Here is a 15,151-nt window from a genome sequence, read left to right as displayed (position 1 = left end):
ACTTAAGAAACAGATAAAATAGAAAGTATAAGGATGTTACAGTACAAATTAGAAAAGCCTACACACATTAACTTATTATTGTTCTAGACTAGACTACCTTTGGTACTTAAACTTTTTAAAAAATCATTTCTTCTATCTCCTCCAAACACACTTCACAGGTATGACATCCATGAAGTAACTTCAACTTAAAACATTCAGCAAAATTAACCTTTTCACCTCATAGGGGAAGTATATTTAATAAATGTATAACAACACTTCCCTTTTACTAAAACTGCAGAATGTGATCATTAAGAAACCTAATATTTATAAAACTGTACTTATTTAGCTCTCCAATTAAAATTGGAATCCTGGCAGCCACAGTCTATTTGTGGGCTTGGTGAATAAAAAGGTTTAAAAGACTTGCCAGCTGACATAGGAATTTAATTACTTGATACTATCTTAAGTGACTTTTCCTTTCTGTTTCCAAAATACAGACACTATGCCATTTCTTCAACATCCTGGATTCCTATAATCACTACCATACCTTATTTATTAGAACCAAATTAAAGGTTCTCTCTTTTAACAAGCAGGTAGAAACTATTTACGTTTCATAGAGGGCTGATCAGTTATAACACAACTCATGTTTCATATAGGGTTGATCCGTTAATTCATATAGAGTTGATGAGTTGTAACATAACTTCTTAAGAAAAACTAATATTTTTTTAAAGCTATCACTCAATTATGATGGAGACAATAATGTCATCTCAAAAGGTAATGCTGGACTCTAGGCCATCTAGTCGAGAATATGTAAAAGTAATTCTAAAAACAATAAGTAAACTATAACTACAAGTTAAATTAAAAATCCCTCTCTAATAGCAAGCATGCTCATTAACTTTCATTTCTTTCTCCCAGCAAAGGTTTGAATATTCATCAACCCCAGTTAAACCAAGGGAACCAAAGCAATTTTTTCAAAAGTTCCACCTATATATTTGAATAATATGAGTATGGATGGACTAGGCAAGTAATACTATCAACAATTATTGAATTGGAGTGAAATAGTAAAATCATGACAGACTTCCAAACTGGGCAGTCTTTGAAATGTCATAGTGGAGTTCAAAATGAATTATGCTGTAATAAAACTATAGTTATTACCTCTATACAAAAGAAAAAAAAAAACCCCACCAAATTTATACAGCTACTATTGAACATACTTCTTCCTAGTTTTTGAATGTCTTGAAGCTTTTCTAAACAAGTATATTTATCTGAGCATACATATTTATTGCCTATATATGTACTCATTTTAAAAGACAAATTCAGATATTACAGAGCTGAACTCTTTTCACCAACCTGATCCAGTGTCTACCGACTTCACACAGCAATCCCCTTAATAATTTAAAATTCACAAGTTTTAGTTTAGTTAAAAGGGCAAAGGAAATGCAAATGCAGATTTAGAGCTTTGTATAAATTTCACTGTATTTTATCAACTTGAAGTTTTCTGTAACACTGTTTGTTGATTAAATGAAGGACTTGCTGCTATCTAAAATTTCATAAACATCATTAAAAATTTAAAATTGATATTATACCAAACCTTAAATTTTCAATAGTTCAAAGAGACAGTTTTTACATTTATAGCACACAATAGATGAAACTTAACCACAGACATTCCTAGAATACCAATGACAAGTCCACCAAGATGCATACAAAATTACAGATAAGCATTTCTTCTACTGTTTTTGTTGTGCAGGGAGAAACATTTATAGAAGAAATAGAAATTCAGTTGATGAATTTCAGATATCAGCATCATCTTCAAAAATTTTAACAGTGAAAAACTAGGACAATGAATGAGATCTGAACTAACTGACTCCATCTTGCCCTTAACGTCCAAACTACCCTTGTTCATTCCTGGGCATAGACCGAACTAACTTAGGGAGGAATTTAGTGTATAGCTTAACTTTGAAACAAAGATGATAACAATTCCTCTTTGAAACAAACCGCCTCCTTGCTTGGGGACCAGACTGCCTTTGTAAAACTAACAAACTAGCTACAAGATCTAAAATTATGGCTCAGGAGCCATGCAGTCAAGAGATCACAAGATTCCCAACCTCCCCAATTGCTCTTATAGATAACATTACTATTGTAAAACCTAAGATTGGTGTTTCAGGTATTTTTCAGACCCTGATGGATTCACTGGTACCACCAAGACCAGTAAACTGACTCATCTGGTCTTGTGGCCTCCACTGAGGAACTGACTCAGCACAAGAGGACAGCTTCAACTCCCTATGATTTCATCCTGACCCTACCAGTCAGCCTTCCCCATTTCCTAGCCCTTTGTTTGCCAGACTATCTTTTAAAAACACTAGCCTTTAAATTTTTTAGTGAGGCTGATTTGAGTACTAATAAAACTTGAGTTTTCCATTTAACCGGCTCTGTGTGTATGAAACTCTTTGTCTATTGCAGTTCCTCTGTCTTGATAAATTGACTCTGACTGGGCAGTGGGCAAAATGAACCTGTCGGACAGTTGCAGTTTCATATTTTCTTTTTTCTCAAAAATTCCTTTGCCACCTTAAAACGTCTTCCTGTAGTCTGGTTAAGTTAGTACCTTTTGGATCTTACCTGGTTAACTGGTGAGCACCTTGCTTAGGGTCCCTGTCTCATGATTATCTGCCATGCCCAAAATAGAACCTTTTACATATTTAGTGCCCACTACAACATCTGAGTATTAGAATTTCAGCATTGATAGGGTCCTTAGAGGAAATCCAATCTGACCTCTTTATTTTGGAGAGCTTAGGGTGGTCAAACAACTTGCCAAAAATCATGTATCAAATTAGTGATGGAGATTAGATATAATAGCAACATTTTGAGCCCAACACTAGTTTATGAATGACTTAAGGAACTACATAATACTTTTTCCCTCTTGTTTACAATTGGTATCTTACAGTGAAACAGGAGAGGAGTGAGTGGTTTCAGAAGAAAACTGTAGAAAAGGAAGTTATGAGGTTAAAAATGAAATAAATATCATTACCTTTTATCTAGAAATGGTTTATATTCTGATAGCGGTGAAGATATCTAGTATTTCTGGACAAGCCAGGTCATAGTCAAGGGGTCAGGGAGCAGAGATTGTGTGACCCCTTAGGGCAAGTCTGGGGAAGGAACACCTGGCATCTTGGTGATAAGGAAAAAATCTCCTTTTTATCCTTCTTTTATTAAATGGTTTGTCTTTGGGCTAATTCTGTCAGGCCTGTGCATATATAGGGTTTCTGTAATACAGCAATGTTTTTTTTCACGCTCATGTTTTAATTCATGCACACTTAATTCAGACTTTGTAATGTGGTATCTTTGGATTTCACATCAGACATTTGGTTTAGTGACCTAACTCTCCTATGACATGTAAAATATTGGGCAAATATTTAAATCCCTCTGAGTATTAGTTTCTTCATTTCTGAAATGTCTAAAATTATCTGAAAAGTGATGATTAGCTGACATAGCCATTTTCAGGCTGATCTGTGGTAAATCAGTGTTTTTTGAAGCTTGGTTTGTAGACCATCTGCATCAGACTCTCCTGCAGGTATGTAATAGAACTGCAGATTCCTGGGTCCTCCTCTGGACCTTTAGACTCAGAATCTCTGGCAGTGGAAATCTCAGAGTTGGTATTTTACCAAGTGATTCTGATGTGCATTTAAGTTTAAGAATCATTAAATAATTTGGAAAAGTGCTTCATACATTTTAAGATATTATATAAATGCAGTTTTCAGAAAATGTAGTTTTTCCACTCAAACTGCCCTGGTCTTTGCCTTTCCTTGCTAAAAAATATCTCTAGAGAACCACCTCTGCAGGGGTCCTGGGCAGCGTCTAAACAGTCTAAGGACACGTGGACAAAGGCAAACAGCTACCTGAATGAAAATTCTGTAGTCTGCTGAGGTTTGACTCACCAGCCTTTTAAGAAAATGCTGTAATGTTTTGGAGTGCATGTAATATCTGGTTGGGGAATCAGGCAGGAAGATTCAGACACGTCACTGAACAAAAACATTTCTGCAGTTAGAAAAAAAGCAAAATGAAGTTAAGCTTGGTGTTTCATATAAACACAAAACCTGCACTCTAATGTTTAAAATGTTTAGTTTGTTTACACACAGAGAGTGAATATGAAATGGATACCTTTATTGTCTATTGATTAGATTTCTTTAGTCTCTCAATTACTATCTAGTTGGATGAACTTTCTTGTATTTATTTGTACCTCAAAGTTGGGGAGGAGAAGCTGGGTTAAATCATTTCCTTGCCCCCAGAAAGACGCTGCTGGCTTGGTTGAGGTGGGAAACACCTCACATCATGACATGAACAAAGCACTTGGGCTGGGGCATCACCCCGTTGTCCAGCACTATCTCATCCTTAAAGAAGAAATGTCTTCACAATTTTCTTGAGTTTTGTTCTACATGAAAATCTGGTGTACTCTCAGGCAGACAGGCTATTTAAAAGCCCGAGGGAAATCTATATGGGGTTTAACTGCCCATGAGTAGGGTTGTCCTGATAGGAGCTCTGACTTTGAGGTCTATTTTTTCATTCTATGCTTAAATTTTGTTTTCACTAAAGAAATTAGATTTTTCTTTGAGCAAGCACAAGAATGGAACAGGGAAAGCTATGAAATAGCTGGGATTTATGGTCTATCTCAGAGGTGATGTTTTTCAACTCATCTAGGCTGAAATTACTGCAGTCTTCCCCTAGAGTTCCTTTGGAATTTATTTTCAATTTAGACTGAATACCTGAAAAAAATAGGATGCAGAATGATACTGCAGTTTCTGAAGTGTAGTCTGGAAACTTAGACTATGCTATGCTTATAAACAAATTCAAACATACTTGTTGTAAAGCATTATCTAGATTGAGATTCCAAGTTTCCAACTGCTCTACCTATAGGCTACATTATTAACTCTTTGTTCAGTGTGTTCCAAACCAGGGTCTTAATAGACCCCCATGCTGCTCTGTGAGACACTTTCAGGAGATCCAAAAGTATACTGTGGAAGAAGAGTAGTTATAAGGAGACCTGCATTTTCATGCTGGTTCTGCTTTTCCACATATTTTATTCTAATCAAATCATGACCTTTTGTCCCTCAGCTTTCTCATCAGTGAAAAAGGAAGGATGTTGAACTAAATCAGTGTTTCTGTACAGGTGTTTCGTAGAGCACATATGAGATACCTAAAACTAATTGCATGCACGAATCAACAATTACGATCTCTTTAATGTGTTGGATATTCCATAACCTGATTTCAGGATTAAATATTTAGGAAATCTGTAATATTCCAAATAAAGAAGAGCATGTATTCAAAAGCTTGTTATTTGAGTATCTGGGCTAATTGGAAGAGAAGTCTGGGATCCATTAGCCATGGCTGGCATGCAGTTGGGAACAGGGAGGAGCAGTGTGTGCCCCATGTGTAGGCTGACCTGAACCTGACAAGCCCACCTTTTTGGGAGGATGCATGCACACAAGTGGAGTTAGAACCAGAGGTTGCCATATTCTATCAGGTATTTGTGTCTTTGGAGCATTTAGAGGGTCCTCAGGGCAAAATAGTGAAAAAGATGAGCCCAGTGCAAAATTGCTGTCTGTGAGAAACATGTACACCCTGATAGAATTACATGTGGTTTGAAACTTTTTAAATTAAATTAAATTAAATTAAATTTTAAGTTCCAGGATACATGTGCAGGATGTGCAGGTTTCTTACATAGGTAAACGTGGGCCATGATGGTTTGCTGCACTATCAACCCATCACCTAGGTATTAAGCCCAACATGCATTAGCTATTTTTCCTAATTCTCTCCCTCCCCACGCCTCACCCCCTGACAGTCCCCAGTGTGTGTCCATGTGTTCTAATTGTTCGGTTCCCACTTATAAGTAAGAATATGTGGCATTTGGTTTTCTGTTCCTGTATTAGTTTGCTGAGGATAATGGCTTTCAGTTCCATTCATGTCCCTGCAAAGGACATGATCTCGTTCCTTCTTATGGCTGCATAGTATTCCATGGTGTATATATACCACATTTCCAGTCTATTGATGGGTATTTGGGTTGATTCCATGTCTTTGCTATTGTGACTAGTGCTGCAATGAACATAGGTGTGCATGTATCTTTAAAATAGAATGATTTTTATTCCTTTGGGTATATACCCAGTAATGGGGTTGCTGAGTCAAATGATATTTATGTTTCTAGGTCTTTGAGGAATTGCCACGCTGTAAGCAAAAACTGACAGATGGAATCTAACTAAACTAAAGAGCTTCTTTCTGTGCAGCAAAAGAAACTATCATCAGCGTGAACAGACAACCTATTGAATGGGAGAAAATTTTTGCAATCTATCCATCTGACAATGGTCTAATATCCAGAATCTACAAGGAACTTAAACAAATTTACAAAAACAACAACCCTGTTAAGTGGGCAAAGGACATGAACAGACACTTCTCAAAATAAGACATTTATGTGGCCATCAAACATATGAAAAAAAGGTCAACATCACTGATCATTAGAGAAATGCAAATCAAAACCACAATGAGATACCATCTCATGCCAGTCAGAATGTCAAATATTAAAAAGTCAAGAAACTTCTGTTTTTATTCTGGAATTGTTTGCCCCTCTTTCTTATATGGAAACTCTTTTCCTGATCTTTCTCTTTCATGGTCCAGTTCATGTCCCAGCCTTTTCATGAAGCTCTAAAAGAAGATCCCAGCTTACCCTTCCTTTGTAGGTACTGTGGCAACTTGCACAGGAATATGAAACACAGTAGGTCATAACAAACAAGAATTGGATTGATCAGTCTATAAATCACTAGTTATGTTATCAGAAATAAATGGTGTATATAACATTAAGGTAAATATATAGAGACTTTAAATGAGCATTATAAGCAGTCTTAAAACAAATGGTTAATATTGACTTTATTTTCTTTGGGAGGCCAAGTCAGGTGAATCACGAGTTCAGGAGTTTGAAACCAGCCTGGCCAATGTGGTGAAACCCCGTCTCTACTAAAAATACAAAAAATTTAGCTGGGCGTGGTGGCAGGTGCCTGTAATCCCAGCTACTTGGGAGGCTGAGGCAGAAGAGTCACTTGAACCAGGAGGCAAAAGTTGCAGTGAGCTGAGATTGTGCCACTGCACTCCAGCCCAGGAGACAACATGAGACTCCGTCTCAAAAAAATAAATAAAGATAAAATAAAAAGAAAAAATAATGACTTTATTTTAAGTGAAATGTGTCTATAAAGAAAATTTAGAGGAAAGTGAACAAAGAGAAGGGTTACATTGCTGTCTAAATGACTGAGTATTAAAGCCTACAGTCTGAAAAAGAAAAAGAAATGACTTTGAAAGAGAAATGAATGAGACTTTTCTGAACCTCATCAGGAAATGCTGATATCTAGAGTCTGCTCTTAGCTAGCATATCATTTAGAGACTGAGGAAGGATACTCTCGGCACAGAAGCGTGGATGGCCAGAAAATTACAGTTATATCATCAGCTTTGTGTGAGAAAACTGAGTCAGGAAAGCACAATATACTTCAAGTAGAAATGATTGAGATAACAGATTTTGTCTCAAACTCATTTTTGGATCTTACAAAGAATCACTGCATTGACTGAGGCCAGACCTCTGGGAGAATAATCAAACAATTTCACATGGACCAAATGTACTGTCTCTTCCCTTCTACTGAAAGAAATAGCATAGATACCCTAACATGTCCATTTTGCTTCTTTCTGGTTTTCTTTGTGCTTACATTCAATGTCTTCATCTAGAATATGACGATGATAACAAGCACCATGTATGATTTTTTCAGATAATTCAATGAGATAATGTATGTGGGTGTGGTTTATAAACTATGAATATAAAACACTTTAAAACCATATTCTACTACTATAGTTTTCTCATTTGATTGGGGATTAAGTAGAATATCTTATACTGGAAAAATACAGAAAAGAACAAAAAAAGTATGGTTTATTGAGTAACCTAGTTAGGTGTGAATCAGGGGAAGAGAAAACCTATAGTTCAGCGTACTTCCTTTTTTTAATCTACATGAGGTTGATTTTTTTTTTTTTTTAAGAAGAGGACCATCTATTGGAATGTACCATAAAAAAAGAAACATGGGATAGCCCTCCTTTCCCTTTCCCCTTGCCAAAGACCTGGAGATTCATTTAATACTTTTTTGAGCTCCTACTACATATCAGAAAGTATTCTGGGTGCTGGGAAACAGTGGTGAACAAGACAGATAAGATTTGCACTCTTTTCAGTGGTAATAAGAAAGGGGGGATAGAAAAGACAATCAACAAATTAGTACAATTCTATCAAATATTGAAAGGTACTGTAACAAAACAAGCAAAGGGATGTGATGGATGCACACAGGGCTTTAGTGGAAGGTGAGGTAGCCATGAGAATGTGACTCTTAGATCTTCTACCATAGGGAACATCATTGATTGATAGTCCCCGCTTCTGCAGTCTGAAGCCACCACCATGATCATGCTGAGATTACCCTTCCCCAGAATGCTCCCAGCCAGTGGCTGAACATGACAGGGATACTGAGGCAAGCTCCTTGCTGTGAGATGCGGGACTCCTCCACTCATGACTCTGGCTCAAGGCCTTGCTAAAATGTATCAGAACTACTTCTATTGCCCAAGATACTTCCTACCCAACCTTCTTTCCATTGCTCTCTCTTTCATAGGGATCAGACTTACATCACAGTGTGATATTTTCTCCAGCACCCTCACAGGCATTTCTTCCAATAAATCTCTTGGCATCTGCTTCTTGGAGGACTTTAACTAACTCAGAATTGGTCATTTCAATTTGTGTCAGACAATGCTTGTTGGAGGAAGAGATAATTGAGCTGAGATCTGGAGAAATAACATTTCAGGAAGACAGAGCATCAAGTGCAAAGACCTAGCAGAAGCAGGAATATGCTTGACATATTCAAGATACAGGGAGAAGGCCAATGAGCGGGAATGTGGTGAGTGAGCAGGAGATTGTTGGGAGAGAAATTCAGAGAGAGAAGTAGGGGCCAATCATGTAAGATCATACTGGCTATGGTGATGAAGTTGGATTAAATATGACAGGAAGCCAGTGGAGCATTTTAAGCAGGTGAATAACATGGTCTGAGTGAGAAGATACTTTCTACAGCTATGCACTCTGCAAACATACAGTATTTTTGATGAAGAAAACAATGATTTCTGGAAGTGAGTCTTTCTCAGGCAGATCCCGCATCTGCGTGTGTCTTAGCCATCACAACCTCTTCTTCCTTTGTCTCTCTGGGAAAGGGATAGAAAAAGGTAAGTTTTGACCCAGTGACTGGAAGAGTTGAGAAAAGCCAACCGCAATGACTTTACCCAAAGGCTTTTTATTGTTGATATTCTTCTTGACATCAAGTTTGGGGAAACAATTTCAAATTGGTCAGTGTGTCTATTATTAGAAAGTCTTTAACTCCATCTATATAATTTCTTATTGGATCTGGGTTTTATTCAACAATACCCCATCTCTCTTCATGTTTGTCTATGATGAAATTTTAGATATCTGTTCTTCTCTTATATACTCTGGCTGCATGCAGTACTTTTCGATCCTCATCACATTTGTCCAGCACAGGACTTCTGGATTGTCTATAGCTCTCTTCTTTACACAAGAAATTCTTGTATTATGTTCAACAAATGCAGTTGAATGTCAGTCACTTAATGCTGACTGACATCGCTCCCGCATTGTTGAGAACATGCTCACATGTGCAAACTCTTGTTATTGCAATAAGGCCGATGCCCATACAGAACACCAATAGTATGATGTGTGGGGCGTGTCTGGAGGGTAAGCTCTTCTTCAGCTATTTTTTTTTTCTTGTTTAATGGGAGTGACAACTCAGTCCATAGTAAATTATTTATTAAACAGCTATCATGGACCAACTTCTGAACTAGGTGATGGGGATAAAGTGGTGATGACCTGCACATGCCGAGCTCCTACTCATGGACCTTCAAGTTTGGTTGAAAGGAAGGAGTGTGGAATAAGGGAAGAAATAAGATGGCCTAAGCTTGCAGTCTGGATCCAGTACTTCATAGCTATAGTACCTTGGGAAAAATCACTCTCTTTCATCCTGAGGTTCCTCCTCAGTTAAACAGGGATACTAGTAACTCCCCTGCCTTCCACTCAGGGTGATTACAAGAATCTCATAGAGTAGTAAAAAATTATACCCGTGTAACATTCAGATTTTCTTGTTTTGTTTTAGATGCTCTTGTTTTGCTTCTTGTTTCTTGTTTGATTCTTTGTTTTAGATTTGTTTGTTTTTAGACAAACTTTTTTTTAAATTTTACTTTAAGTTCTGGGATACATGTGCTGAACGTACAGGTTTGTTACACAGGTATACATGTGCCATGGGGATTTGTTGCACCTATCGACCCATAATCTAGGTTTTAAGCCCCACATGCATTAGGTATTTGTCTTAATGCTTTCCCTCTCCATTCCCCCACCCTCCAGCAGGCCCTGGTGTGTGATGTTCCCCTCCCTGTGTCCATGTGTTCTCATCATTCAACTCCCACTTATGAGTGAGAATATGCAGTGTTTTATTTTCTGTTCCTGTATTGGTTTGCTGAGGATATGGTTTCCAGCTTCATCCATGTCCCTGCAAAGGACATAAACTTATTATTATTTATGACTGCATAATATTCCATGGTGTATATGTGCCACATTTTCTTTATCCAGTCTATCACTGATGGGCATTTGGGTTGGTTCCAAGTGTTTGGTATTATAAAAAGTGCTGCAGTAAACATATGTGTGCATGTGTCTCTGTAGTAGAATGATTTATAGTCCTTTGGGTATATACCCAGTAATGGGATTGCTGGGTAGTTCAACAATTGTGGAAGACAGACTTACATTTTAAGGGCAGTTTTTGATTGACAGGAAAATTGAGAAGGTAGTACAGAGTTCCCATATACTCCTGCATAGTTTCCCCTGTTGTTAACATCTTACATTAGTATGGTAGATTTGTTATAATTAATGAACATGTATTGACACACTATTATTAACCACAGTTCCTACTTTGATCATTTGCTCTCAGTCTTTCCCTAATGTTCCTTTTCTGCCCCAGAATCCCACCCAGGGTGGCACATTGTATATAGTTGTCATGTCTCCATAGGCCTCTCTTGGGTGTGAACATTTCTCAGACTTTCTGGGTTTTTAATAATCTTGAGAATTTTGAGGAGTACTGATCAAGCATATTATAGTGTGCTCCTCTATTGGAATTTGTCTGATTGATGTTTTTTCATGATTAGACTAGGGTTATGGGATTTTTGGAGGAAGATCACAGATGTAAAGTGACATTTTTATCACATCATATTTGGCCTACACAGTATCAACAAAATTTATGACTATTGATGTTGCCTTTGATCACCTGGCAGAGGTAAAAGTTTTGCAGTTTCTCCACTATAAAGTCCCCCACCCCCTGTAGTTCTATGCTGTACTCTCAGGAAGAAAGTCATGAAGTGAAGCCTACACTGTAGAAGTGGGGAGTTATGCTCTGTGTCTTTGAGGGCACAGTATCTACATCAATTATTTGGAATTTTTCGGTATGGGAGGTTTATCTCTTCTCCCCCACTTATTTATTTATTCAATCATCTATTTATATCACTATAGACTTGTGGATATTTATTTTATACTTTGGGCTATATTCCAATACTACTTTATTTTGTTGCTCAAGTAGTTTCAGCTTTGATTATTGATTGGCTACTGTGTCCCTTTGGCATACTCCAATCACTGTGACCTTCCTTTCTTCCTTCCCTCTCTTCCTTCCCCTCCCTTATTTCTGGTACTACTACATGCTCCATGCTCATCTTACATATTTCCTGCCTCAGTCCTAGAATCCATTGTTTCTTCTGTGGGCTCTGATTCTTTTTATTAGAGAATGGTGTTGGAAACCAAGATCTGCCTTTTTTTTTTTTTTTTTTTAACTGGAGAAGGGCATTGGAAACTAAGATCTGAGCACAAAGTATGTTTCTTGATACTGGAGTCTCCCTGTTTCTCAGCCCTTTCATCTGACAGGGCAAGGAAATGTATGGTGTATATATTAATATGGATATATATTGATATGGTTTGGCTCTGTGTCAACACTCAAATTTCATCTCAAATTGTAATCCCCAGGTGTCGAAGGAGGGACCTGGTGGGAAGTGATTGGATCATAAGACCAGTTTCCTTGTGCTGTTCTTGTGATAATGAGTTCTCACAAGATCTGGTGGTTTAAAAGTGTTTGGTTTAAAAGTGTTTGGCAGCTTCCCCTTCCTCCCCCGATTCCCCTCTTCCCCTCTCTCTTTCCTGCCACCATGTAAGATGTTTCTTGCTTCCCCTTCACCTTCTACCATGATCGTAAGTTTCCTGAGGCCTGCCCAGTCATGTGGAACTGTGAGTCAAGTAAAGCTTTTTCCTTTATAAATTATCCAATCCTAGATAAGTTCTTTATAGCAATGTGAAAATGGACTAATACATATAATCATACTTATAAATATTTCTGTATGTATCCATCTGTATCTATTTTAGGCTAAAATTCTTCATACTGATGTCTTCAATTCTAATCCATTATCATGTGGATGATTCTAGCATCTCGGCCTTTCTCCTGACCCTGGCTTTTGCTTATCTGCAGCTTCCCACTCCAACAGTGAGAAATCTTGATCTCACCATCTACCATTCACTTACCTAATTGTCTGATCTAGTATACATATATAGCAGTGTCAATATTGTTAGCCCATACACTATGGCGACAACTTTATCACTAAAGTACAAGGTTTATGTACAGTTTCTTTGCTTTTAGTTTTACAGATTACAATTGTTTCCAAATTACTTAGATTATTTTCCCACCACCCTCTTCAGTTAAGATGTTTCATATATTGGTAATACAGTTTGATTGTTTTGTCACATTCTGTATTCCATCCTGGGATTTCCCCAACTTCCTAAATGATTTTTTAGTGTGTACTCATTAAAGCACTCTTTTTGTGTTGTAAAGCTCAACAGGTTTTGGCATTTGCATAGCGTCATGCACTTGTAATTACAGTATCACAAAGAATAGTTGCACTTTTCTAAAAATTTACTTGTGCTTCCTCTATTCAGCTTCTCCAACCCTGTACCCCTTGCAACTACAAACTTTTAAAATTGTCTTCATATTTTTAACTTCATCAGAATGTCATTTAAAGGGAATCATACAGCATGTAGCCTTTCAGTCTGGCTTCTTGCACTCAGTGATATGCATTTAGGATTTACCTATGTCTTTGTGTGGCTTGATAGGTTATTTTAAAATCACTGAATCGTATTTCCTTGTATGGAACATACCAGTATTTTATCCATTCACTTAGTAGTGGACATTTTGATTGCTTCCAGTTTTTGGATAGTATGAATGAAGCTGCTATAAATATTTATGTGCAGGGTTTTTTGTGTGGTACTTTAGTTTTTGAGGCATTTCTGAAATCATTTTTTTCAATGTGATTTTCAGGACACTTGAGGGTAGAGTAAATGAAGTGAGTCATGCCCCTGTTACACATTGGAAAGATACTTTAAGAAGAGGCTCTTGCCTCAGTTTTCACAGCTGGTAAAGGGAAGAGCTGAGACTTGAAGATTTACCTTCTCGCGCCAAATGTCACATTCCTCTCATACATTATTCTGGATCTCAATAAATTATTTGAGAAAATAATTGAAAACCTTTATATACTATCCAAATTATTGTAATTTTTTTTTTATACCTTAAGTTCTAGGGTACATGTGCACAATGTGCAGGTTTGTTACATATGTATACATGTGCCATGTTGGTGTGCTGCACCCATTAACTCGTCATTTACATTAGGTATATCTCCTAATGCTATCCCTCCCTCCTCCCCCCTCCCCACAATAGGACCCAGTGTGTGATGTTCCCCTTCCTGTGTCCAAGTGATCTCATTGTTCAGTTCCCACCTGTGAGTGAGAACATGCGGTATTTGGTTTTCCGTTCTTGTGATAGTCTGCTGAGAATGATGGTTTCCAGCTGCATCCATGTCCCTACAAAGGACACGAACTCATCCTTTTTTATGGCTGCATAGTGTTCCATGGTGTATATGTGCCACGTTTTCTTAATCCAGTCTGTCACTGATGGACATTTGGGTTGATTCCAAGTCTTTGCTATTGTGAATAGTGCCACAATAAACATACATGTACATGTGTCTTTATAGCAGCATGACTTAAATTATTGTAATTTTATTAAACCAGATCTTCTCAATTTTCTTTGTCTTTGTCACTACACTCATCCTCACATACAAAGAAAAGACAGGGAAAATGTAACCTACTGTAATATAAATGAAAGGGGAAATAAAGAGGCCACCTCTCCTCCTTGCTACTTCTCATTTTGCTGCTTTACTTAGAAAATGCTAAGGCACCTCTTCTTTATATTTTGTAATTACCTTTTGCCTTTACTTTCAACCATTTTGTATGATGTATTAAACATACTTAAAATTAATAATAATCATAATAGGTAGCAATTGAGTGTTTACCATGTACTAGCCACAGTGCTGGGCATTTCATTTACATAACTTCATTTATTCCTCACAACAACCCTCAGGGGTAGCTTCTATTTTTATCCTCATTTCACAGTTGAGGAAATTAGGGTTTAGGAGAAATTATGTAATTTGCCCAGGAACCAGCAAGAGGTAGGAATGGATCTCAGGATCTGTTTGGGTATTTTTTTTCATCACCTTATTAGTTATTTCCAGAGATGCATTACCTTCTAAAGCAGGGTGGTCTTTTTAGCGCCAGCTTGATATTGAGGATTTGGGGGAAGGAAAGCTAAAGTGTAGTTATAGCTATGCCACCTTGTGTCGGGGCAAACCAGACAAGTGTGTCTTGTAAACACAGCTACTGAACAAAAGAAGCTGAACCTAAGGAAACAGGCAATAGTATTCCCCCTGGTGACACCATCTAATAAGAACATCAGCTACTCTGGGGCACTGGCCCATTATGTTGAAGTGATAAAACAGCAATTAGCTCTTTCCTCATTTTCCCAAGTTACCCCAAGGGTAAAATGGCACACTGAGCAAATATACTAAATAAATTACATTAAACTTAGTTATCAATTTGAAAATCTTAGCTGCTAGCAGCACAGAGATTAACAGGTTCTAGCAATTTTTTTTTTTTTTTTTTTTTTTTTTTTTTTGCTTAAACTCCACTCCCACCCCCAATGAAAAATCT

The sequence above is a fragment of the Macaca nemestrina genome, chromosome 6 (assembly GCF_043159975.1).
Source record: "Macaca nemestrina isolate mMacNem1 chromosome 6, mMacNem.hap1, whole genome shotgun sequence".
In the NCBI taxonomy this organism is placed as follows: Eukaryota; Metazoa; Chordata; class Mammalia; order Primates; family Cercopithecidae; genus Macaca; species Macaca nemestrina.
The sequence above is the reverse complement of the archived record's forward strand: the minus strand, read 5'-3'. Positions refer to the sequence as shown.